This window comes from Lissotriton vulgaris, chromosome 1_1, assembly GCF_964263255.1.
Source record: "Lissotriton vulgaris chromosome 1_1, aLisVul1.2, whole genome shotgun sequence".
Taxonomy (NCBI): domain Eukaryota; kingdom Metazoa; phylum Chordata; class Amphibia; order Caudata; family Salamandridae; genus Lissotriton; species Lissotriton vulgaris.
This window is the reverse complement of record NC_141685.1, coordinates 249756805-249781547: the sequence shown is the minus strand read 5'-3', so window position 1 is coordinate 249781547 and position 24743 is coordinate 249756805. Positions and strand designations below refer to the sequence as shown.

At 51.8% G+C, this 24743-nt stretch overlaps 21 non-coding genes across 21 annotated transcripts; all 21 read right to left on the bottom strand.

Moving 5' to 3' along the window:
- Positions 1-663: 663 nt before the first annotated feature.
- Positions 664-735, bottom strand: TRNAE-CUC (transfer RNA glutamic acid (anticodon CUC)). Its single transcript has one exon. It is a non-coding gene; the product is annotated as a tRNA-Glu (tRNA).
- A 1536-nt stretch (positions 736-2271) lies between these two features.
- TRNAY-GUA (transfer RNA tyrosine (anticodon GUA)) lies at positions 2272-2357 on the bottom strand. Its single transcript is given in 2 exon segments — positions 2272-2307; positions 2321-2357. It is a non-coding gene; the product is annotated as a tRNA-Tyr (tRNA).
- An 899-nt stretch (positions 2358-3256) lies between these two features.
- TRNAE-CUC (transfer RNA glutamic acid (anticodon CUC)) lies at positions 3257-3328 on the bottom strand. Its single transcript has one exon. It is a non-coding gene; the product is annotated as a tRNA-Glu (tRNA).
- A 954-nt stretch (positions 3329-4282) lies between these two features.
- Positions 4283-4354, bottom strand: TRNAD-GUC (transfer RNA aspartic acid (anticodon GUC)). Its single transcript has one exon. It is a non-coding gene; the product is annotated as a tRNA-Asp (tRNA).
- Positions 4355-4872: 518 nt separating this feature from the next.
- On the bottom strand, positions 4873-4958 carry TRNAY-GUA (transfer RNA tyrosine (anticodon GUA)). The gene is given in 2 exon segments: positions 4873-4908; positions 4922-4958. It is a non-coding gene; the product is annotated as a tRNA-Tyr (tRNA).
- An 899-nt stretch (positions 4959-5857) lies between these two features.
- TRNAE-CUC (transfer RNA glutamic acid (anticodon CUC)) lies at positions 5858-5929 on the bottom strand. The gene has a single exon. It is a non-coding gene; the product is annotated as a tRNA-Glu (tRNA).
- A 951-nt stretch (positions 5930-6880) lies between these two features.
- TRNAD-GUC (transfer RNA aspartic acid (anticodon GUC)) lies at positions 6881-6952 on the bottom strand. Its single transcript has one exon. It is a non-coding gene; the product is annotated as a tRNA-Asp (tRNA).
- Positions 6953-7470: 518 nt separating this feature from the next.
- On the bottom strand, positions 7471-7556 carry TRNAY-GUA (transfer RNA tyrosine (anticodon GUA)). Its single transcript is given in 2 exon segments — positions 7471-7506; positions 7520-7556. It is a non-coding gene; the product is annotated as a tRNA-Tyr (tRNA).
- Positions 7557-8455: 899 nt separating this feature from the next.
- Positions 8456-8527, bottom strand: TRNAE-CUC (transfer RNA glutamic acid (anticodon CUC)). The gene has a single exon. It is a non-coding gene; the product is annotated as a tRNA-Glu (tRNA).
- A 952-nt stretch (positions 8528-9479) lies between these two features.
- TRNAD-GUC (transfer RNA aspartic acid (anticodon GUC)) lies at positions 9480-9551 on the bottom strand. Its single transcript has one exon. It is a non-coding gene; the product is annotated as a tRNA-Asp (tRNA).
- A 518-nt stretch (positions 9552-10069) lies between these two features.
- TRNAY-GUA (transfer RNA tyrosine (anticodon GUA)) lies at positions 10070-10155 on the bottom strand. Its single transcript is given in 2 exon segments — positions 10070-10105; positions 10119-10155. It is a non-coding gene; the product is annotated as a tRNA-Tyr (tRNA).
- Positions 10156-11053: 898 nt separating this feature from the next.
- TRNAE-CUC (transfer RNA glutamic acid (anticodon CUC)) lies at positions 11054-11125 on the bottom strand. The gene has a single exon. It is a non-coding gene; the product is annotated as a tRNA-Glu (tRNA).
- A 1536-nt stretch (positions 11126-12661) lies between these two features.
- On the bottom strand, positions 12662-12747 carry TRNAY-GUA (transfer RNA tyrosine (anticodon GUA)). The gene is given in 2 exon segments: positions 12662-12697; positions 12711-12747. It is a non-coding gene; the product is annotated as a tRNA-Tyr (tRNA).
- An 899-nt stretch (positions 12748-13646) lies between these two features.
- TRNAE-CUC (transfer RNA glutamic acid (anticodon CUC)) lies at positions 13647-13718 on the bottom strand. Its single transcript has one exon. It is a non-coding gene; the product is annotated as a tRNA-Glu (tRNA).
- A 950-nt stretch (positions 13719-14668) lies between these two features.
- TRNAD-GUC (transfer RNA aspartic acid (anticodon GUC)) lies at positions 14669-14740 on the bottom strand. The gene has a single exon. It is a non-coding gene; the product is annotated as a tRNA-Asp (tRNA).
- Positions 14741-15258: 518 nt separating this feature from the next.
- On the bottom strand, positions 15259-15344 carry TRNAY-GUA (transfer RNA tyrosine (anticodon GUA)). The gene is given in 2 exon segments: positions 15259-15294; positions 15308-15344. It is a non-coding gene; the product is annotated as a tRNA-Tyr (tRNA).
- Positions 15345-19846: 4502 nt separating this feature from the next.
- On the bottom strand, positions 19847-19918 carry TRNAE-CUC (transfer RNA glutamic acid (anticodon CUC)). The gene has a single exon. It is a non-coding gene; the product is annotated as a tRNA-Glu (tRNA).
- Positions 19919-20870: 952 nt separating this feature from the next.
- Positions 20871-20942, bottom strand: TRNAD-GUC (transfer RNA aspartic acid (anticodon GUC)). The gene has a single exon. It is a non-coding gene; the product is annotated as a tRNA-Asp (tRNA).
- A 518-nt stretch (positions 20943-21460) lies between these two features.
- TRNAY-GUA (transfer RNA tyrosine (anticodon GUA)) lies at positions 21461-21546 on the bottom strand. The gene is given in 2 exon segments: positions 21461-21496; positions 21510-21546. It is a non-coding gene; the product is annotated as a tRNA-Tyr (tRNA).
- An 898-nt stretch (positions 21547-22444) lies between these two features.
- Positions 22445-22516, bottom strand: TRNAE-CUC (transfer RNA glutamic acid (anticodon CUC)). The gene has a single exon. It is a non-coding gene; the product is annotated as a tRNA-Glu (tRNA).
- A 1536-nt stretch (positions 22517-24052) lies between these two features.
- Positions 24053-24138, bottom strand: TRNAY-GUA (transfer RNA tyrosine (anticodon GUA)). Its single transcript is given in 2 exon segments — positions 24053-24088; positions 24102-24138. It is a non-coding gene; the product is annotated as a tRNA-Tyr (tRNA).
- Positions 24139-24743: the final 605 nt, after the last annotated feature.

Below are 24743 nucleotides of genomic sequence, written 5' to 3'. Positions count from 1 at the left end.
ACCAGTCCAGACACGGTTACAGTTACAAACTCCCTTATATAAACGCCTCTCAAGGGCGACTGTGACTGGCGCCCCGGACCAAACACCCCCTCCTCTCCAGCCCCCAGGTGGAAGAATAGGAGACCTCACCCGGAGGATACAGACTCCAGAGTGACGGCCTAGACCCGCCCTTGGTGAGACACGACTGCACCAGGGCCGGACTGGCCATGAGGCTAAAGAGAGAGCCCCCGCCGGACAGGCAGACGGAGGCACTCCGACCATCCTGCGTAAAACCGGGCTTGAGGAGCAGTGTCCCGCCCGCCCGTGCGCCTCTCTCCCGCCAATGCTGCTGCAATCTTCAGAAGCAAGTCTCTTCCTTTCAAAGTTGTCCTGAAACTAGACTCTTGATAGAACTGGAGACCCATAGAAACAGGCCTCCTGGATTTGCCAATGCATCTTCCAAGTGGAAATGCATCCGTTGTGAAGAATAAGCTTTGACGACCAGCATTGACTTTTCTATCCGTGCTTTGTCTCTGTCCCTGAAAGGTGACGCAGTGATTAGCAGGTGGCAAGTCAAGTAAAGAAGAAATGTATGTAAAGAAAGATTTGCCACGTAAAACCTTAAAAAATGTGTTTAAATAGGATCCCAAAAAAACGGAAGTACAGAGTGTCAAAAAAGTCCCCTTCCCTGACCGGGAATCGAACCCGGGCCGCGGCGGTGAGAGCGCCGAATCCTAACCACTAGACCACCAGGGAGCGCCCACCTCTACCTCAGAGCAGCTGCTCCAAGACATACCAGCAGGGTCGGTCAGGCCACCTCTGCTTCTGTCACAGTGATATCCTCATCCACTACAGAAAGCACTGAAAAGCACATCAACCTAACACTGGCAAGATAGTCTTTCCTGCACTTTCGAGATCATCAACAGACACAGAAAACACGCTGCTTTCAGGCACACCCCCAACAGAGGGTAGCAGCCCTTCTCGGGGATCCCTGGAGCTCGTCCGAGGCCTCCACACAGCTCTCAAGTTAGCCCAGACCCGAACATGAGCGCTTCTCCCAGCCCAGGGGGTTACTTTGGATGCTGGCTCCCCTCGGCCTGAGTTTAGAGTGTTAGGAGCAGGACTACAAGTCCCAGAATACACTGCTATAACCTGACCGGAATTTGGTAGGCGTGCTGGACCTAGGCAATATAAGATCTCTGATGAGGCTGGTCGGGAGTGCAGGCCGCCAGTGGAAATTTTACTTTCACAATATGACTGGAAGTTCTAACCCATTAGACTTAAACAAAGAGATTTTAAAAAAGCTTCACCGTCATATAAAACAATTCCTCCTTCAGAGCACGATCCATCATTTCATTTATGTTTCTGTAAAAAGGGAAACGGGCTTAAATGCATTATGTTGATCCTGCAGTCCGTTGATTTCTGATGTCAATAATAACCCTTCGTGCACGCTTCTTTTTCCAATAAAGTACACAGAAGCTGAACATGGAAAGGCAGAAATGCTTCCCAAAAAGTGTGCGCCTTAAAAATCGCCCGTGTTTGATTTGAAAAATGGTGAGATTGTATTAGTAAGTCTTTCTGTTAACGGAGATGACGTCATACATGAAAAGCGCCAGTAAACAATAGCAGGGGTGTCACATTCTAGATGCCACTTTAAATAGAGGTAGAATTGTCATGCTTTAAAAAAGGCGCCTGAATCCTCCTCCCCGTCGGGGAATTGAACCCTGGTCTCCCGCGTGACAGGCGGGGATACTGACCACTATACTAACGAGGAACCGATGCATCTCGAACTGCTGGGCCGCTCCTCATGTGGCCTTCGAGCCGCCTCTTCACTATATGCTACCGGTTCGTGCCATTTATGAACTCCTTGACACCAACACAGGGGGCCACGGGCTCAACAAACACACACACACTCTCTCCCCCCATACACACACAAACACACTCCTCCCTCACACCTCACAGCAACCCTCTCGCCTCCTAGCAGACGCTCTCAGCAGCATCCCCTGATGCCAGAGTCACCACAACCAGCTCCCAGGGCTGCTTCAGACGGGGCCCCGGACTGGCTCTTCAGCCCAGGGGCCCCTGGCTCTGTCTGATGAGGGGGCATTGCAGCGGGGGCTGCACACAGGGAGGGGGGCGGGAGACACCACCCCCCCTCGCCCCCGCCGGAGGAGAGAGCTGGGCTGCAAAGGTGAAGAGGGGAGGCAGGAAAAGCCCCGGCGTGTGAGGGTCCGAGAAAGAGGCGCTTTCCATTGGGAAGCAGAGGGAAAAAAAGTGAAGAGTTTGCAAAAATCCTTCGAGCCGGATTTGAACCAGCGACCTAAGGATGACAGTCACTCCACTACAGTCCTCCGCTCTACCAACTGAGCTATCGAAGGCTAGGTTGGGAGGGGATGACAAGGCGCTATATCGCATGAGGAGTGGGCGCGGAGCCCAGCCATCTACCTCGCATTCTGTTTCCAAACACCAACTCCAGGGCTTGAGAAAACACCAAACCCTCCAATGGAGACTTTCCTTTCCTAAACAAAGCAAGCAAAGGAAAAGAAACAGGCCACCCGCGTTTCTCAAAGCTTCTCCCAAATGCCAAGACATCACTTAGCGCACCTTAGAACAACCAGTCCAGACACGGTTACAGTTACAAACTCCCTTATATAAACGCCTCTCAAGGGCGACTGTGACTGGCGCCCCGGACCAAACACCCCCTCCTCTCCAGCCCCCAGGTGGAAGAATAGGAGACCTCACCCGGAGGATACAGACTCCAGAGTGACGGCCTAGACCCGCCCTTGGTGAGACACGACTGCACCAGGGCCGGACTGGCCATGAGGCTAAAGAGAGAGCCCCCGCCGGACAGGCAGACGGAGGCACTCCGACCATCCTGCGTAAAACCGGGCTTGAGGAGCAGTGTCCCGCCCGCCCATGCGCCTCTCTCCCGCCAATGCTGCTGCAATCTTCAGAAGCAAGTCTCTTCCTTTCAAAGTTGTCCTGAAACTAGACTCTTGATAGAACTGGAGACCCATAGAAACAGGCCTCCTGGATTTGCCAATGCATCTTCCAAGTGGAAATGAATCCGTTGTGAAGAATAAGCTTTGACGACCAGCATTGACTTTTCTATCCGTGCTTTGTCTCTGTCCCTGAAAGGTGACGCAGTGATTAGCAGGTGGCAAGTCAAGTAAAGAAGAAATGTATGTAAAGAAAGATTTGCCACGTAAAACCTTAAAAAATGTGTTTAAATAGGATCCCAAAAAAACGGAAGTACAGAGTGTCAAAAAAAGTCCCCTTCCCTGACCGGGAATCGAACCCGGGCCGCGGCGGTGAGAGCGCCGAATCCTAACCACTAGACCACCAGGGAGCGCCCACCTCGCCCTCAGAGCAGCTGCTCCAAGACATACCAGCAGGGTCGGTCAGGCCACCTCTGCTTCTGTCACAGTGATATCCTCATCCACTACAGAAAGCACTGAAAAGCACATCAACCTAACACTGGCAAGATAGTCTTTACTGCACTTTCGAGATCATCAACAGACACAGAAAACACGCTGCTTTCAGGCACACCCCCAACAGAGGGTAGCAGCCCTTCTCGGGGATCCCTGGAGCTCGTCCGAGGCCTCCACACAGCTCTCAAGTTAGCCCAGACCCGAACATGAGCGCTTCTCCCAGCCCGGGGGGGGGGGGGGGGGTTACTTTGGATGCTGGCTCCCCTCGGCCTGAGTTTAGAGTGTTAGGAACAGGACTACAAGTCCCAGAATACACTGCTATAACCTGACCGGAATTTGGTAGGCGTGCTGGACCTAGGCAATATAAGATCTCTGATGAGGCTGGTCGGGAGTGCAGGCCGCCAGTGGAAATTTTACTTTCACAATATGACTGGAAGTTCTAACCCATTAGACTTAAACAAAGAGATTTTAAAAAAGCTTCACCGTCATATAAAACAATTCCTCCTTCAGAGCACGATCCATCATTTCATTTATGTTTCTGTAGAAAGGGAAACGGGCTTAAATGCATTATGTTGATCATGCAGTCCGTTGATTTCTGATGTCAATAAGAACCCTTCGTGCACGCTTCTTTTTCCAATAAAGTACACAGAAGCTGAACATGGAAAGGCAGAAATGCTTCCCAAAAAGTGTGCGACTTAAAAATCGCCCGTGTTTGATTTGAAAAATGGTGAGATTGTATTAGTAAGTCTTTCTGTTAACGGAGATGACGTCATACATGAAAAGCGCCAGTAAACAATAGCAGGGGTGTCACATTCTAGATGCCACTTAAAATAGAGGTAGAATTGTCATGCTTTAAAAAAGGCGACTGAATCCTCCCCGTCGGGGAATTGAACCCCGGTCTCCCGCGTGACAGGCGGGGATACTGACCACTATACTAACGAGGAACCGATGAATCTCGAACTGCTGGGCCGCTCCTCATGTGGCCTTCGAGCCGCCTCTTCACTATATGCTACCGGTTCGTGCCATTTATCAACTCCTTGACACCAACACAGGGGGCCACGGGCTCAACAAACACACACACACTCTCTCCCCCCATACACACACAAACACACTCCTCCCTCACACCTCACAGCAACCCTCTCGCCTCCTAGCAGACGCTCTCAGCAGCATCCCCTGATGCCAGAGTCACCACAACCAGCTCCCAGGGCTGCTTCAGACGGGGCCCCGGACTGGCTCTTCAGCCCAGGGGCCCCTGGCTCTGTCTGATGAGGGGGCATTGCAGCGGGGGCTGCACACAGGGAGGGGGGCGGGAGACACCACCCCCCCTCGCCCCCGCCGGAGGAGAGAGCTGGGCTGCAAAGGTGAAGAGGGGAGGCAGGAAAAGCCCCGGCGTGTGAGGGTCCGAGAAAGAGGCGCTTTCCATTGGGAAGCAGAGGGAAAAAAAGTGAAGAGTTTGCAAAAATCCTTCGAGCCGGATTTGAACCAGCGACCTAAGGATGACAGTCACTCCACTACAGTCCTCCGCTCTACCAACTGAGCTATCGAAGGCTAGGTTGGGAGGGGATGACAAGGCGCTATATCGCATGAGGAGTGGGCGCGGAGCCCAGCCATCTACCTCGCATTCTGTTTCCAAACACCAACTCCAGGGCTTGAGAAAACACCAAACCCTCCAATGGAGACTTTCCTTTCCTAAACAAAGCAAGCAAAGGAAAAGAAACAGGCCACCCGCGTTTCTCAAAGCTTCTCCCAAATGCCAAGACATCACTTAGCGCACCTTAGAACAACCAGTCCAGACACGGTTACAGTTACAAACTCCCTTATATAAACGCCTCTCAAGGGCGACTGTGACTGGCGCCCCGGACCAAACACCCCCTCCTCTCCAGCCCCCAGGTGGAAGAATAGGAGACCTCACCCGGAGGATACAGACTCCAGAGTGACGGCCTAGACCCGCCCTTGGTGAGACACGACTGCACCAGGGCCGGACTGGCCATGAGGCTAAAGAGAGAGCCCCCGCCGGACAGGCAGACGGAGGCACTCCGACCATCCTGCGTAAAACCGGGCTTGAGGAGCAGTGTCCCGCCCGCCCATGCGCCTCTCTCCCGCCAATGCTGCTGCAATCTTCAGAAGCAAGTCTCTTCCTTTCAAAGTTGTCCTGAAACTAGACTCTTGATAGAACTGGAGACCCATAGAAACAGGCCTCCTGGATTTGCCAATGCATCTTCCAAGTGGAAATGAATCCGTTGTGAAGAATAAGCTTTGACGACCAGCATTGACTTTTCTATCCGTGCTTTGTCTCTGTCCCTGAAAGGTGACGCAGTGATTAGCAGGTGGCAAGTCAAGTAAAGAAGAAATGTATGTAAAGAAAGATTTGCCACGTAAAACCTTAAAAAATGTGTTTAAATAGGATCCCAAAAAAACGGAAGTACAGAGTGTCAAAAAAAGTCCCCTTCCCTGACCGGGAATCGAACCCGGGCCGCGGCGGTGAGAGCGCCGAATCCTAACCACTAGACCACCAGGGAGCGCCCACCTCGCCCTCAGAGCAGCTGCTCCAAGACATACCAGCAGGGTCGGTCAGGCCACCTCTGCTTCTGTCACAGTGATATCCTCATCCACTACAGAAAGCACTGAAAAGCACATCAACCTAACACTGGCAAGATAGTCTTTACTGCACTTTCGAGATCATCAACAGACACAGAAAACACGCTGCTTTCAGGCACACCCCCAACAGAGGGTAGCAGCCCTTCTCGGGGATCCCTGGAGCTCGTCCGAGGCCTCCACACAGCTCTCAAGTTAGCCCAGACCCGAACATGAGCGCTTCTCCCAGCCCGGGGGGGGGGGGGGTTACTTTGGATGCTGGCTCCCCTCGGCCTGAGTTTAGAGTGTTAGGAACAGGACTACAAGTCCCAGAATACACTGCTATAACCTGACCGGAATTTGGTAGGCGTGCTGGACCTAGGCAATATAAGATCTCTGATGAGGCTGGTCGGGAGTGCAGGCCGCCAGTGGAAATTTTACTTTCACAATATGACTGGAAGTTCTAACCCATTAGACTTAAACAAAGAGATTTTAAAAAAGCTTCACCGTCATATAAAACAATTCCTCCTTCAGAGCACGATCCATCATTTCATTTATGTTTCTGTAGAAAGGGAAACGGGCTTAAATGCATTATGTTGATCATGCAGTCCGTTGATTTCTGATGTCAATAAGAACCCTTCGTGCACGCTTCTTTTTCCAATAAAGTACACAGAAGCTGAACATGGAAAGGCAGAAATGCTTCCCAAAAAGTGTGCGACTTAAAAATCGCCCGTGTTTGATTTGAAAAATGGTGAGATTGTATTAGTAAGTCTTTCTGTTAACGGAGATGACGTCATACATGAAAAGCGCCAGTAAACAATAGCAGGGGTGTCACATTCTAGATGCCACTTAAAATAGAGGTAGAATTGTCATGCTTTAAAAAAGGCGACTGAATCCTCCCCGTCGGGGAATTGAACCCCGGTCTCCCGCGTGACAGGCGGGGATACTGACCACTATACTAACGAGGAACCGATGAATCTCGAACTGCTGGGCCGCTCCTTATGTGGCCTTCGAGCCGCCTCTTCACTATATGCTACCGGTTCGTGCCATTTATCAACTCCTTGACACCAACACAGGGGGCCACGGGCTCAACAAACACACACACACTCTCTCCCACCATACACACACAAACACACTCCTCCCTCACACCTCACAGCAACCCTCTCGCCTCCTAGCAGACGCTCTCAGCAGCATCCCCTGATGCCAGAGTCACCACAACCAGCTCCCAGGGCTGCTTCAGACGGGGCCCCGGACTGGCTCTTCAGCCCAGGGGCCCCTGGCTCTGTCTGATGAGGGGGCATTGCAGCGGGGGCTGCACACAGGGAGGGGGGCGGGAGACACCACCCCCCCTCGCCCCCGCCGGAGGAGAGAGCTGGGCTGCAAAGGTGAAGAGGGGAGGCAGGAAAAGCCCCGGCGTGTGAGGGTCCGAGAAAGAGGCGCTTTCCATTGGGAAGCAGAGGGGAAAAAAGTGAAGAGTTTGCAAAAATCCTTCGAGCCGGATTTGAACCAGCGACCTAAGGATGACAGTCACTCCACTACAGTCCTCCGCTCTACCAACTGAGCTATCGAAGGCTAGGTTGGGAGGGGATGACAAGGCGCTATATCGCATGAGGAGTGGGCGCGGAGCCCAGCCATCTACCTCGCATTCTGTTTCTAAACACCAACTCCGGGGCTGGAGAAAACACCAAACCCTCCAATGGAGACTTTCCTTTCCTAAACAAAGCAAGCAAAGGAAAAGAAAGAGGCCACCCGCGTTTCTCAAAGCTTCTCCCAAATGCCAAGACATCACTTAGCGCACCTTAGAACAACCAGTCCAGACACGGTTACAGTTACAAACTCCCTTATATAAACGCCTCTCAAGGGCGACTGTGACTGGCGCCCCGGACCAAACACCCCCTCCTCTCCAGCCCCCAGGTGGAAGAATAGGAGACCTCACCCGGAGGATACAGACTCCAGAGTGACGGCCTAGACCCGCCCTTGGTGAGACACGACTGCACCAGGGCCGGACTGGCCATGAGGCTAAAGAGAGAGCCCCCGCCGGACAGGCAGACGGAGGCACTCCGCCCATCCTGCGTAAAACCGGGCTTGAGGAGCAGTGTCCCGCCCGCCCGTGCGCCTCTCTCCCGCCAATGCTGCTGCAATCTTCAGAAGCAAGTCTCTTCCTTTCAAAGTTGTCTTGAAACTAGACTCTTGATAGAACTGGAGACCCATAGAAACAGGCCTCCTGGATTTGCCAATGCATCTTCCAAGTGGAAAGACATCGGTTGTGAAGAATAAGCTTTGACGACCAGCATTGACTTTTCTATCCATGCTTTGTCTCTGTCCCTGAAAGGTGACGTAGTTATTAGCAGGTGGCAAGTCAAGTAAAGAAGAAATGTATGTAAAGAAAGATTTGCCACGTAAAACCTTAAAAAATGTGTTTAAATAGGATCCCAAAAAAACGGAAGTACAGAGTGTCAAAAAAAGTCCCCTTCCCTGACCGGGAATCGAACCCGGGCCGCGGCGGTGAGAGCGCCGAATCCTAACCACTAGACCACCAGGGAGCGCCCACCTCGCCCTCAGAGCAGCTGCTCCAAGACATACCAGCAGGGTCGGTCAGGCCACCTCTGCTTCTGTCACAGTGATATCCTCATCCACTACAGAAAGCACTGAAAAGCACATCAACCTAACACTGGCAAGATAGTCTTTACTGCACTTTCGAGATCATCAACAGACACAGAAAACACGCTGCTTTCAGGCACACCCCCAACAGAGGGTAGCAGCCCTTCTCGGGGATCCCTGGAGCTCGTCCGAGGCCTCCACACAGCTCTCAAGTTAGCCCAGACCCGAACATGAGCGCTTCTCCCAGCCCGGGGGGGGGGGGGGGTTACTTTGGATGCTGGCTCCCCTCGGCCTGAGTTTAGAGTGTTAGGAACAGGACTACAAGTCCCAGAATACACTGCTATAACCTGACCGGAATTTGGTAGGCGTGCTGGACCTAGGCAATATAAGATCTCTGATGAGGCTGGTCGGGAGTGCAGGCCGCCAGTGGAAATTTTACTTTCACAATATGACTAGAAGTTCTAACCCATTAGACTTAAACAAAGAGATTTTAAAAAAGCTTCACCGTCATATAAAACAATTCCTCCTTCAGAGCACGATCCATCATTTCATTTATGTTTCTGTAGAAAGGGAAACGGGCTTAAATGCATTATGTTGATCATGCAGTCCGTTGATTTCTGATGTCAATAAGAACCCTTCGTGCACGCTTCTTTTTCCAATAAAGTACACAGAAGCTGAACATGGAAAGGCAGAAATGCTTCCCAAAAAGTGTGCGACTTAAAAATCGCCCGTGTTTGATTTGAAAAATGGTGAGATTGTATTAGTAAGTCTTTCTGTTAACGGAGATGACGTCATACATGAAAAGCGCCAGTAAACAATAGCAGGGGTGTCACATTCTAGATGCCACTTAAAATAGAGGTAGAATTGTCATGCTTTAAGAAAGGCGACTGAATCCTCCCCGTCGGGGAATTGAACCCCGGTCTCCCGCGTGACAGGCGGGGATACTGACCACTATACTAACGAGGAACCGATGAATCTCGAACTGCTGGGCCGCTCCTTATGTGGCCTTCGAGCCGCCTCTTCACTATATGCTACCGGTTCGTGCCATTTATCAACTCCTTGACACCAACACAGGGGGCCACGGGCTCAACAAACACACACACACTCTCTCCCACCATACACACACAAACACACTCCTCCCTCACACCTCACAGCAACCCTCTCGCCTCCTAGCAGACGCTCTCAGCAGCATCCCCTGATGCCAGAGTCACCACAACCAGCTCCCAGGGCTGCTTCAGACGGGGCCCCGGACTGGCTCTTCAGCCCAGGGGCCCCTGGCTCTGTCTGATGAGGGGGCATTGCAGCGGGGGCTGCACACAGGGAGGGGGGCGGGAGACACCACCCCCCCTCGCCCCCGCCGGAGGAGAGAGCTGGGCTGTAAAGGTGAAGAGGGGAGGCAGGAAAAGCCCCGGCGTGTGAGGGTCCGAGAAAGAGGCGCTTTCCATTGGGAAGCAGAGGGGAAAAAAGTGAAGAGTTTGCAAAAATCCTTCGAGCCGGATTTGAACCAGCGACCTAAGGATGACAGCCACTCCACTACAGTCCTCCGCTCTACCAACTGAGCTATCGAAGGCTAGGTTGGGAGGGGATGACAAGGCGCTATATCGCATGAGGAGTGGGCGCGGAGCCCGGCCATCTACCTCGCATTCTGTTTCCAAACACCAACTCCAGGGCTTGAGAAAACACCAAACCCTCCAATGGAGACTTTCCTTTCCTAAACAAAGCAAGCAAAGGAAAAGAAACAGGCCACCCGCGTTTCTCAAAGCTTCTCCCAAATGCTAAGACATCACTTAGCGCACCTTAGAACAACCAGTCCAGACACGGTTACAGTTACAAACTCCCTTATATAAACGCCTCTCAAGGGCGACTGTGACTGGCGCCCCGGACCAAACACCCCCTCCTCTCCAGCCCCCAGGTGGAAGAATAGGAGACCTCACCCGGAGGATACAGACTCCAGAGTGACGGCCTAGACCCGCCCTTGGTGAGACACGACTGCACCAGGGCCGGACTGGCCATGAGGCTAAAGAGAGAGCCCCCGCCGGACAGGCAGACGGAGGCACTCCGACCATCCTGCGTAAAACCGGGCTTGAGGAGCAGTGTCCCGCCCGCCCGTGCGCCTCTCTCCCGCCAATGCTGCTGCAATCTTCAGAAGCAAGTCTCTTCCTTTCAAAGTTGTCCTGAAACTAGACTCTTGATAGAACTGGAGACCCATAGAAACAGGCCTCCTGGATTTGCCAATGCATCTTCCAAGTGGAAATGCATCCGTTGTGAAGAATAAGCTTTGACGACCAGCATTGACTTTTCTATCCGTGCTTTGTCTCTGTCCCTGAAAGGTGACGCAGTGATTAGCAGGTGGCAAGTCAAGTAAAGAAGAAATGTATGTAAAGAAAGATTTGCCACGTAAAACCTTAAAAAATGTGTTTAAATAGGATCCCAAAAAAACGGAAGTACAGAGTGTCAAAAAAGTCCCCTTCCCTGACCGGGAATCGAACCCGGGCCGCGGCGGTGAGAGCGCCGAATCCTAACCACTAGACCACCAGGGAGCGCCCACCTCTACCTCAGAGCAGCTGCTCCAAGACATACCAGCAGGGTCGGTCAGGCCACCTCTGCTTCTGTCACAGTGATATCCTCATCCACTACAGAAAGCACTGAAAAGCACATCAACCTAACACTGGCAAGATAGTCTTTCCTGCACTTTCGAGATCATCAACAGACACAGAAAACACGCTGCTTTCAGGCACACCCCCAACAGAGGGTAGCAGCCCTTCTCGGGGATCCCTGGAGCTCGTCCGAGGCCTCCACACAGCTCTCAAGTTAGCCCAGACCCGAACATGAGCGCTTCTCCCAGCCCAGGGGGTTACTTTGGATGCTGGCTCCCCTCGGCCTGAGTTTAGAGTGTTAGGAGCAGGACTACAAGTCCCAGAATACACTGCTATAACCTGACCGGAATTTGGTAGGCGTGCTGGACCTAGGCAATATAAGATCTCTGATGAGGCTGGTCGGGAGTGCAGGCCGCCAGTGGAAATTTTACTTTCACAATATGACTGGAAGTTCTAACCCATTAGACTTAAACAAAGAGATTTTAAAAAAGCTTCACCGTCATATAAAACAATTCCTCCTTCAGAGCACGATCCATCATTTCATTTATGTTTCTGTAAAAAGGGAAACGGGCTTAAATGCATTATGTTGATCCTGCAGTCCGTTGATTTCTGATGTCAATAATAACCCTTCGTGCACGCTTCTTTTTCCAATAAAGTACACAGAAGCTGAACATGGAAAGGCAGAAATGCTTCCCAAAAAGTGTGCGCCTTAAAAATCGCCCGTGTTTGATTTGAAAAATGGTGAGATTGTATTAGTAAGTCTTTCTGTTAACGGAGATGACGTCATACATGAAAAGCGCCAGTAAACAATAGCAGGGGTGTCACATTCTAGATGCCACTTTAAATAGAGGTAGAATTGTCATGCTTTAAAAAAGGCGCCTGAATCCTCCTCCCCGTCGGGGAATTGAACCCTGGTCTCCCGCGTGACAGGCGGGGATACTGACCACTATACTAACGAGGAACCGATGCATCTCGAACTGCTGGGCCGCTCCTCATGTGGCCTTCGAGCCGCCTCTTCACTATATGCTACCGGTTCGTGCCATTTATCAACTCCTTGACACCAACACAGGGGGCCACGGGCTCAACAAACACACACACACTCTCTCCCCCCATACACACACAAACACACTCCTCCCTCACACCTCACAGCAACCCTCTCGCCTCCTAGCAGACGCTCTCAGCAGCATCCCCTGATGCCAGAGTCACCACAACCAGCTCCCAGGGCTGCTTCAGACGGGGCCCCGGACTGGCTCTTCAGCCCAGGGGCCCCTGGCTCTGTCTGATGAGGGGGCATTGCAGCGGGGGCTGCACACAGGGAGGGGGGCGGGAGACACCACCCCCCCTCGCCCCCGCCGGAGGAGAGAGCTGGGCTGCAAAGGTGAAGAGGGGAGGCAGGAAAAGCCCCGGCGTGTGAGGGTCCGAGAAAGAGGCGCTTTCCATTGGGAAGCAGAGGGAAAAAAAGTGAAGAGTTTGCAAAAATCCTTCGAGCCGGATTTGAACCAGCGACCTAAGGATGACAGTCACTCCACTACAGTCCTCCGCTCTACCAACTGAGCTATCGAAGGCTAGGTTGGGAGGGGATGACAAGGCGCTATATCGCATGAGGAGTGGGCGCGGAGCCCAGCCATCTACCTCGCATTCTGTTTCCAAACACCAACTCCAGGGCTTGAGAAAACACCAAACCCTCCAATGGAGACTTTCCTTTCCTAAACAAAGCAAGCAAAGGAAAAGAAACAGGCCACCCGCGTTTCTCAAAGCTTCTCCCAAATGCCAAGACATCACTTAGCGCACCTTAGAACAACCAGTCCAGACACGGTTACAGTTACAAACTCCCTTATATAAACGCCTCTCAAGGGCGACTGTGACTGGCGCCCCGGACCAAACACCCCCTCCTCTCCAGCCCCCAGGTGGAAGAATAGGAGACCTCACCCGGAGGATACAGACTCCAGAGTGACGGCCTAGACCCGCCCTTGGTGAGACACGACTGCACCAGGGCCGGACTGGCCATGAGGCTAAAGAGAGAGCCCCCGCCGGACAGGCAGACGGAGGCACTCCGACCATCCTGCGTAAAACCGGGCTTGAGGAGCAGTGTCCCGCCCGCCCATGCGCCTCTCTCCCGCCAATGCTGCTGCAATCTTCAGAAGCAAGTCTCTTCCTTTCAAAGTTGTCCTGAAACTAGACTCTTGATAGAACTGGAGACCCATAGAAACAGGCCTCCTGGATTTGCCAATGCATCTTCCAAGTGGAAATGAATCCGTTGTGAAGAATAAGCTTTGACGACCAGCATTGACTTTTCTATCCGTGCTTTGTCTCTGTCCCTGAAAGGTGACGTAGTTATTAGCAGGTGGCAAGTCAAGTAAAGAAGAAATGTATGTAAAGAAAGATTTGCCACGTAAAACCTTAAAAAATGTGTTTAAATAGGATCCCAAAAAAACGGAAGTACAGAGTGTCAAAAAAAGTCCCCTTCCCTGACCGGGAATCGAACCCGGGCCGCGGCGGTGAGAGCGCCGAATCCTAACCACTAGACCACCAGGGAGCGCCCACCTCGCCCTCAGAGCAGCTGCTCCAAGACATACCAGCAGGGTCGGTCAGGCCACCTCTGCTTCTGTCACAGTGATATCCTCATCCACTACAGAAAGCACTGAAAAGCACATCAACCTAACACTGGCAAGATAGTCTTTACTGCACTTTCGAGATCATCAACAGACACAGAAAACACGCTGCTTTCAGGCACACCCCCAACAGAGGGTAGCAGCCCTTCTCGGGGATCCCTGGAGCTCGTCCGAGGCCTCCACACAGCTCTCAAGTTAGCCCAGACCCGAACATGAGCGCTTCTCCCAGCCCGGGGGGGGGGGGGTTACTTTGGATGCTGGCTCCCCTCGGCCTGAGTTTAGAGTGTTAGGAACAGGACTACAAGTCCCAGAATACACTGCTATAACCTGACCGGAATTTGGTAGGCGTGCTGGACCTAGGCAATATAAGATCTCTGATGAGGCTGGTCGGGAGTGCAGGCCGCCAGTGGAAATTTTACTTTCACAATATGACTGGAAGTTCTAACCCATTAGACTTAAACAAAGAGATTTTAAAAAAGCTTCACCGTCATATAAAACAATTCCTCCTTCAGAGCACGATCCATCATTTCATTTATGTTTCTGTAGAAAGGGAAACGGGCTTAAATGCATTATGTTGATCATGCAGTCCGTTGATTTCTGATGTCAATAAGAACCCTTCGTGCACGCTTCTTTTTCCAATAAAGTACACAGAAGCTGAACATGGAAAGGCAGAAATGCTTCCCAAAAAGTGTGCGACTTAAAAATCGCCCGTGTTTGATTTGAAAAATGGTGAGATTGTATTAGTAAGTCTTTCTGTTAACGGAGATGACGTCATACATGAAAAGCGCCAGTAAACAATAGCAGGGGTGTCACATTCTAGATGCCACTTAAAATAGAGGTAGAATTGTCATGCTTTAAAAAAGGCGACTGAATCCTCCCCGTCGGGGAATTGAACCCCGGTCTCCCGCGTGACAGGCGGGGATACTGACCACTATACTAACGAGGAACCGATGCATCTCGAACTGCTGGGCCGCTCCTCATGTGGCCTTCGAGCCGCCTCTTCACTATATGCTACCGGTTCGTGCCATTTATCAACTCCTTGACACCAACACAGGGGGCCACGGGCTCAACAAACACACACACACTCTCTCCCACCATACACACACAAACACACTCCTCCCTCACACCTCACAGCAACCCTCTCGCCTCCTAGCAGACGCTCTCAGCAGCATCCCCTGATGCCAGAGTCACCACAACCAGCTCCCAGGGCTGCTTCAGACGGGGCCCCGGACTGGCTCTTCAGCCCAGGGGCCCCTGGCTCTGTCTGATGAGGGGGCATTGCAGCGGGGGCTGCACACAGGGAGGGGGGCGGGAGACACCACCCCCCCTCGCCCCCGCCGGAGGAGAGAGCTGGGCTGTAAAGGTGAAGAGGGGAGGCAGGAAAAGCCCCGGCGTGTGAGGGTCCGAGAAAGAGGCGCTTTCCATTGGGAAGCAGAGGGGAAAAAAGTGAAGAGTTTGCAAAAATCCTTCGAGCCGGATTTGAACCAGCGACCTAAGGATGACAGCCACTCCACTACAGTCCTCCGCTCTACCAACTGAGCTATCGAAGGCTAGGTTGGGAGGGGATGACAAGGCGCTATATCGCATGAGGAGTGGGCGCGGAGCCCGGCCATCTACCTCGCATTCTGTTTCCAAACACCAACTCCAGGGCTTGAGAAAACACCAAACCCTCCAATGGAGACTTTCCTTTCCTAAACAAAGCAAGCAAAGGAAAAGAAACAGGCCACCCGCGTTTCTCAAAGCTTCTCCCAAATGCTAAGACATCACTTAGCGCACCTTAGAACAACCAGTCCAGACACGGTTACAGTTACAAACTCCCTTATATAAACGCCTCTCAAGGGCGACTGTGACTGGCGCCCCGGACCAAACACCCCCTCCTCTCCAGCCCCCAGGTGGAAGAATAGGAGACCTCACCCGGAGGATACAGACTCCAGAGTGACGGCCTAGACCCGCCCTTGGTGAGACACGACTGCACCAGGGCCGGACTGGCCATGAGGCTAAAGAGAGAGCCCCCGCCGGACAGGCAGACGGAGGCACTCCGACCATCCTGCGTAAAACCGGGCTTGAGGAGCAGTGTCCCGCCCGCCCGTGCGCCTCTCTCCCGCCAATGCTGCTGCAATCTTCAGAAGCAAGTCTCTTCCTTTCAAAGTTGTCCTGAAACTAGACTCTTGATAGAACTGGAGACCCATAGAAACAGGCCTCCTGGATTTGCCAATGCATCTTCCAAGTGGAAATGCATCCGTTGTGAAGAATAAGCTTTGATGACCAGCATTGACTTTTCTATCCGTGCTTTGTCTCTGTCCCTGAAAGGTGACGCAGTGATTAGCAGGTGGCAAGTCAAGTAAAGAAGAAATGTATGTAAAGAAAGATTTGCCACGTAAAACCTTAAAAAATGTGTTTAAATAGGATCCCAAACAAGCACTGGCGTTGCCAATAGGTCTCGCAGTAGGAAAGTTTGAGCTATTGGTCTTGTAAATGACATTTTTTTTTATTTATGTGTTGGTTTTGAAAATAGCTAAATTAATAGCTTTGTCATTTTCAATGCCAATAGTTATAACGTTTGCAAATGGGATACCTATAGCATTTGTAATGCAACATGTTTTGTATTTACGTGACTTGGACGTATTGATATTACAAATTACAATGGCTTTTAATTTTTTAAAATAATTAATACTTAAATAAAAGTGATTGTAATTTATAATGGCAATAGCTTAAACTTCTGTAAATAACTTTTGTGAAGATTATGTTCAGTGTATTTTATTGTGATGAAAATCCAAGAACAGAAATGAAATATTAACTTTTTTTGTGACATTTGTAATAAAGCTTGAAACATTGAGAGAACATATTTGAACCAGTTGTTGTTAATTGGTTGCAGAGATTGATGCAGGGGTTGTGCTGAGTGATGCAGGGGTTGCGCTGAGTGATGCTGCGCTGAGTGATGCAGGGGTTGCCCTGAGTGTTGCAGGGGTTGCGCTGAGTGATGCAGGGGTTGCACTGAGTGATGCAGGGGTTGCACTGAGTGATGCAGGGGTTGCGCTGAGTGATGCAGGGGTTGCGCTGAGTGATGCAGGGGTTGCGCTGAGTGATGCAGGGGTTGTGCTGAGTGATGCAGGGGTTGTGCTGAGTGATGCAGGGGTTGCGCTGAGTGATGCTGGGGTTGCAAGGGAAAAACGAGTCTAACAGAGGGCAGAAGGGCAGAAAAACGCGGCCGCGAAATAAAATTAAATAAACGCGGCCGGGAAATGAAATTAAAAGCGGCCGGGCCGGCGCATTCCTTTGTACTGAAGCAGGGGGTGGAGGAGCGGATGCCTTTGAAGTTAAGCTCATGGCCTCGCCATACAAAAATTAGCCTGTGAAATAAGAGCTGCTTGTGTCCAGAATGGCAAAGTAATTGAATAAAAAGAAAGCAAAAAAACAGAGGTGGGGGTATAACGTTGGCAGGGTAATAAATCGTCTTTGATTCGTACTGCCAACGACACAGGGCCGGATCCCTAGGAAGCCTTTGCTATAATTATAAAATCAAGTTTAAACATAGATAACGACCCCATCCTACCCTTAAACGCGACCAATTATTATGCACCTCTCAGAGCAAAATACACAAAAGCTGCTGCGCAGTGTGCCGACATACGTGTATAACCCAAAGTGCCCCCACCACACGTGGACCCATGTGTGAAAGGACTAGCAGCCCGTCCTGATCATAGCAAGATGGCCCGTTTAATAGTTGTTCAAAAAAGCACCATTGTTGGGTAATCTACACCCGAAAGTACGCAGGGATGTCACACTCCCTTCTTGGCACTTGAGAACTTTGAAGTGCCAGGTCGCTAGAGCAAGCGGTCAGGGGCCATGGTGCAATTAAGTGTTTGGATTGTGGCAAGCTGCGTGTAGGACAGTTTAAAGTGCAGGTCTGTGGAACAATACATCAACGACAAAACTGAATTTAAAGTGCTGGATAGTGGGTGAAATGGCTACTGTATCCTGCTTTTTGCACCACGTCCAGAGATCTGAAAGGCAAAAGCAGGGGCATGCACGGTGCCCCGTTTTAGGTGTTGGCACTTGTGGCGCATTACAACATGATCACAAAGCAATGGCTGAAGGGGGCTGACCGGAAGTAGGGAGCTCAAGGGGCTGGGCCAGAAGCCCACTGTATGTTAAAAAAAAAAAATCTTGGCTGCATTAGTATATTAAAGCAAGACCGACCAGCTTTGGCGTGCGGGCAGAATCAAACACTGACACACAATTGCACGTCAGAGAGACACACACACAGACTGACACATACTCAGAGGCACACACACCATCCCCTTCCACGACAACAGTCTTGCAGAGCAGCAGACCTTGATGAATGAGATCTCATTAAGGTGATGTCAGTGCCCAGCAAATAAACACGGCCCGGATGTCAGGCGGGACGATTGTTGTTAAACTGCTGGTAACCTGCGCATTTGTCCCCAGTAGCAGCAGATTGCAAAGGAGTTGACTCACTGCGCAGCAGCTCTCGGAGGGCTGGAAAGATCAACGGCAGAGTCCAGAAGTCAATTACGAGGCTTTTGTTCAGAGCGAGGGTTTTAATAAAAGTACAGCGTCGCCAGCCTCTTCCTTGTCCTCAAGAATGCCCGAAGCGGAGGGAGCGGGTTTCTTTTTTTACGCAAGGGGCACTGGAAGAGGGCACTTTTGAGTTAATGAATGAAGGAAGGCTCCCAGCCCTCCAGGCCGTAAGCGGAAGTGGGGCCGAGGGGAGGGGTATTGATTTACACATATCTATAGAACAGGTTTTACGAACAAGGTGAGAAGCTCCCCCTGCTTACACAAAGGGGCTTGTGGGAGGAGCTGGGGGGCCGTGGGTGCACGCTTAGCGGGGAGGGGTCTAGGGAACAGAGATGTGTGGGGGAGAGCAGATACCCAACAAACCGAAACTGCCCCTCCCACACCGCAATAAACGTGTGCCCACAAACATTGCATTTCAGTGCACAGAAGAAAAATATGAGAGGGAGCATTTCAGGTAAGTACCTTTGTGAATCAATGCCTTATGGTGCAGTATACACTGGTTCCCTCTTGGGCGCTGGCGGTAGTAGCTGTTTGCTGTATTTAATACACATGGTTAAGCTTCTTACTACCACAGAATGGTAAACCTGTAATATTACACTCACTCTTGGTTTTCTATAAAAATATTATCCTTGGCGGTGGAACACGTGTCTTGTGGTAGAAATCCTTTTTGCCATGGAACGGTGCCTGGCAATGAGCAGAAGAACACATTAATTGACGTTTTAATAACTGTATATACTGGTTAGTAATCTGTGGACGCAGTGTTGAGATCGTGATCATTTCCAACCCCCCGCCGTGTTAGAAGCTCCCGGGTAGTTCCTTGCCTCGGTTACCGCAGTTTCCCAGAAGTGTGCACCGGTTGTGGAGCCGGGTGAGCAGAGGGGTTTGTTGCTGCTTGGTTTGAGTAACAGGCCGTCCATCAGCTCATCTCAGCTCAGCTCGTGAAGGGGACATGCTGGACGGGAGGGAGCTTGATGGGCAGAGAAAACCCAGTTCGGTCGCACAGAAGTATAATTGTGGCGAAGGCACACCAGAAACAAAATGAAACGCCGGATGGGGGCGGGAAAGCCTGGTGGGAGGCGTGAATGCGCGAGGGGAGGCAGGCGGATTGGGAGAGAAGCCTGATGGGGGCGGGAGAGCCTGGTGGGTGGGCGTGAAGGAGGGGAGGACTGGGCTGGGCTTGCATGCGGATTGGGAGAGAAGCCTGATGGGGGCGGGAGAGCCTGGTGGGTGGGCGTGAATGAGGGGAGGACTGGGCTGGGCTTGCATGCGGATTGGGAGAGAAGCCTGATGGGGGCGGGAGAGCCTGGTGGGTGGGCGTGAATGAGGGGAGGACTAGGCTGGGCTTGCATGCGATGCGCGTGCATGTTGACGGGCACTGCATGAAAACCGCGGGCTGAAAGCCCTTTGGTTTGACGAGAAAATAGCCGACTTGAATTCTCCCCATTTCCCATTCCTGCGGAATGGTAAAGGCTCGACCTAAAAAACGGAAGTACAGAGTGTCAAAAAAGTCCCCTTCCCTGACCGGGAATCGAACCCGGGCCGCGGCGGTGAGAGCGCCGAATCCTAACCACTAGACCACCAGGGAGCGCCCACCTCTACCTCAGAGCAGCTGCTCCAAGACATACCAGCAGGGTCGGTCAGGCCACCTCTGCTTCTGTCACAGTGATATCCTCATCCACTACAGAAAGCACTGAAAAGCACATCAACCTAACACTGGCAAGATAGTCTTTCCTGCACTTTCGAGATCATCAACAGACACAGAAAACACGCTGCTTTCAGGCACACCCCCAACAGAGGGTAGCAGCCCTTCTCGGGGATCCCTGGAGCTCGTCCGAGGCCTCCACACAGCTCTCAAGTTAGCCCAGACCCGAACATGAGCGCTTCTCCCAGCCCGGGGGGGGGGGGGGGTTACTTTGGATGCTGGCTCCCCTCGGCCTGAGTTTAGAGTGTTAGGAACAGGACTACAAGTCCCAGAATACACTGCTATAACCTGACCGGAATTTGGTAGGCGTGCTGGACCTAGGCAATATAAGATCTCTGATGAGGCTGGTCGGGAGTGCAGGCCGCCAGTGGAAATTTTACTTTCACAATATGACTGGAAGTTCTAACCCATTAGACTTAAACAAAGAGATTTTAAAAAAGCTTCACCGTCATATAAAACAATTCCTCCTTCAGAGCACGATCCATCATTTCATTTATGTTTCTGTAGAAAGGGAAACGGGCTTAAATGCATTATGTTGATCATGCAGTCCGTTGATTTCTGATGTCAATAAGAACCCTTCGTGCACGCTTCTTTTTCCAATAAAGTACACAGAAGCTGAACATGGAAAGGCAGAAATGCTTCCCAAAAAGTGTGCGACTTAAAAATCGCCCGTGTTTGATTTGAAAAATGGTGAGATTGTATTAGTAAGTCTTTCTGTTAACGGAGATGACGTCATACATGAAAAGCGCCAGTAAACAATAGCAGGGGTGTCACATTCTAGATGCCACTTAAAATAGAGGTAGAATTGTCATGCTTTAAGAAAGGCGACTGAATCCTCCCCGTCGGGGAATTGAACCCCGGTCTCCCGCGTGACAGGCGGGGATACTGACCACTATACTAACGAGGAACCGATGAATCTCGAACTGCTGGGCCGCTCCTTATGTGGCCTTCGAGCCGCCTCTTCACTATATGCTACCGGTTCGTGCCATTTATCAACTCCTTGACACCAACACAGGGGGCCACGGGCTCAACAAACACACACACACTCTCTCCCACCATACACACACAAACACACTCCTCCCTCACACCTCACAGCAACCCTCTCGCCTCCTAGCAGACGCTCTCAGCAGCATCCCCTGATGCCAGAGTCACCACAACCAGCTCCCAGGGCTGCTTCAGACGGGGCCCCGGACTGGCTCTTCAGCCCAGGGGCCCCTGGCTCTGTCTGATGAGGGGGCATTGCAGCGGGGGCTGCACACAGGGAGGGGGGCGGGAGACACCACCCCCCCTCGCCCCCGCCGGAGGAGAGAGCTGGGCTGTAAAGGTGAAGAGGGGAGGCAGGAAAAGCCCCGGCGTGTGAGGGTCCGAGAAAGAGGCGCTTTCCATTGGGAAGCAGAGGGGAAAAAAGTGAAGAGTTTGCAAAAATCCTTCGAGCCGGATTTGAACCAGCGACCTAAGGATGACAGCCACTCCACTACAGTCCTCCGCTCTACCAACTGAGCTATCGAAGGCTAGGTTGGGAGGGGATGACAAGGCGCTATATCGCATGAGGAGTGGGCGCGGAGCCCGGCCATCTACCTCGCATTCTGTTTCCAAACACCAACTCCAGGGCTTGAGAAAACACCAAACCCTCCAATGGAGACTTTCCTTTCCTAAACAAAGCAAGCAAAGGAAAAGAAACAGGCCACCCGCGTTTCTCAAAGCTTCTCCCAAATGCTAAGACATCACTTAGCGCACCTTAGAACAACCAGTCCAGACACGGTTACAGTTACAAACTCCCTTATATAAACGCCTCTCAAGGGCGACTGTGACTGGCGCCCCGGACCAAACACCCCCTCCTCTCCAGCCCCCAGGTGGAAGAATAGGAGACCTCACCCGGAGGATACAGACTCCAGAGTGACGGCCTAGACCCGCCCTTGGTGAGACACGACTGCACCAGGGCCGGACTGGCCATGAGGCTAAAGAGAGAGCCCCCGCCGGACAGGCAGACGGAGGCACTCCGACCATCCTGCGTAAAACCGGGCTTGAGGAGCAGTGTCCCGCCCGCCCGTGCGCCTCTCTCCCGCCAATGCTGCTGCAATCTTCAGAAGCAAGTCTCTTCCTTTCAAAGTTGTCCTGAAACTAGACTCTTGATAGAACTGGAGACCCATAGAAACAGGCCTCCTGGATTTGCCAATGCATCTTCCAAGTGGAAATGCATCCGTTGTGAAGAATAAGCTTTGACGACCAGCATTGACTTTTCTATCCGTGCTTTGTCTCTGTCCCTGAAAGGTGACGCAGTGATTAGCAGGTGGCAAGTCAAGTAAAGAAGAAATGTATGTAAAGAAAGATTTGCCACGTAAAACCTTAAAAAATGTGTTTAAATAGGATCCCAAAAAAACGGAAGTACAGAGTGTCAAAAAAGTCCCCTTCCCTGACCGGGAATCGAACCCGGGCCGCGGCGGTGAGAGCGCCGAATCCTAACCACTAGACCACCAGGGAGCGCCCACCTCTACCTCAGAGCAGCTGCTCCAAGACATACCAGCAGGGTCGGTCAGGCCACCTCTGCTTCTGTCACAGTGATATCCTCATCCACTACAGAAAGCACTGAAAAGCACATCAACCTAACACTGGCAAGATAGTCTTTCCTGCACTTTCGAGATCATCAACAGACACAGAAAACACGCTGCTTTCAGGCACACCCCCAACAGAGGGTAGCAGCCCTTCTCGGGGATCCCTGGAGCTCGTCCGAGGCCTCCACACAGCTCTCAAGTTAGCCCAGACCCGAACATGAGCGCTTCTCCCAGCCCAGGGGGTTACTTTGGATGCTGGCTCCCCTCGGCCTGAGTTTAGAGTGTTAGGAGCAGGACTACAAGTCCCAGAATACACTGCTATAACCTGACCGGAATTTGGTAGGCGTGCTGGACCTAGGCAATATAAGATCTCTGATGAGGCTGGTCGGGAGTGCAGGCCGCCAGTGGAAATTTTACTTTCACAATATGACTGGAAGTTCTAACCCATTAGACTTAAACAAAGAGATTTTAAAAAAGCTTCACCGTCATATAAAACAATTCCTCCTTCAGAGCACGATCCATCATTTCATTTATGTTTCTGTAAAAAGGGAAACGGGCTTAAATGCATTATGTTGATCCTGCAGTCCGTTGATTTCTGATGTCAATAATAACCCTTCGTGCACGCTTCTTTTTCCAATAAAGTACACAGAAGCTGAACATGGAAAGGCAGAAATGCTTCCCAAAAAGTGTGCGCCTTAAAAATCGCCCGTGTTTGATTTGAAAAATGGTGAGATTGTATTAGTAAGTCTTTCTGTTAACGGAGATGACGTCATACATGAAAAGCGCCAGTAAACAATAGCAGGGGTGTCACATTCTAGATGCCACTTTAAATAGAGGTAGAATTGTCATGCTTTAAAAAAGGCGCCTGAATCCTCCTCCCCGTCGGGGAATTGAACCCTGGTCTCCCGCGTGACAGGCGGGGATACTGACCACTATACTAACGAGGAACCGATGCATCTCGAACTGCTGGGCCGCTCCTCATGTGGCCTTCGAGCCGCCTCTTCACTATATGCTACCGGTTCGTGCCATTTATCAACTCCTTGACACCAACACAGGGGGCCACGGGCTCAACAAACACACACACACTCTCTCCCCCCATACACACACAAACACACTCCTCCCTCACACCTCACAGCAACCCTCTCGCCTCCTAGCAGACGCTCTCAGCAGCATCCCCTGATGCCAGAGTCACCACAACCAGCTCCCAGGGCTGCTTCAGACGGGGCCCCGGACTGGCTCTTCAGCCCAGGGGCCCCTGGCTCTGTCTGATGAGGGGGCATTGCAGCGGGGGCTGCACACAGGGAGGGGGGCGGGAGACACCACCCCCCCTCGCCCCCGCCGGAGGAGAGAGCTGGGCTGCAAAGGTGAAGAGGGGAGGCAGGAAAAGCCCCGGCGTGTGAGGGTCCGAGAAAGAGGCGCTTTCCATTGGGAAGCAGAGGGAAAAAAAGTGAAGAGTTTGCAAAAATCCTTCGAGCCGGATTTGAACCAGCGACCTAAGGATGACAGTCACTCCACTACAGTCCTCCGCTCTACCAACTGAGCTATCGAAGGCTAGGTTGGGAGGGGATGACAAGGCGCTATATCGCATGAGGAGTGGGCGCGGAGCCCAGCCATCTACCTCGCATTCTGTTTCCAAACACCAACTCCAGGGCTTGAGAAAACACCAAACCCTCCAATGGAGACTTTCCTTTCCTAAACAAAGCAAGCAAAGGAAAAGAAACAGGCCACCCGCGTTTCTCAAAGCTTCTCCCAAATGCCAAGACATCACTTAGCGCACCTTAGAACAACCAGTCCAGACACGGTTACAGTTACAAACTCCCTTATATAAACGCCTCTCAAGGGCGACTGTGACTGGCGCCCCGGACCAAACACCCCCTCCTCTCCAGCCCCCAGGTGGAAGAATAGGAGACCTCACCCGGAGGATACAGACTCCAGAGTGACGGCCTAGACCCGCCCTTGGTGAGACACGACTGCACCAGGGCCGGACTGGCCATGAGGCTAAAGAGAGAGCCCCCGCCGGACAGGCAGACGGAGGCACTCCGACCATCCTGCGTAAAACCGGGCTTGAGGAGCAGTGTCCCGCCCGCCCATGCGCCTCTCTCCCGCCAATGCTGCTGCAATCTTCAGAAGCAAGTCTCTTCCTTTCAAAGTTGTCC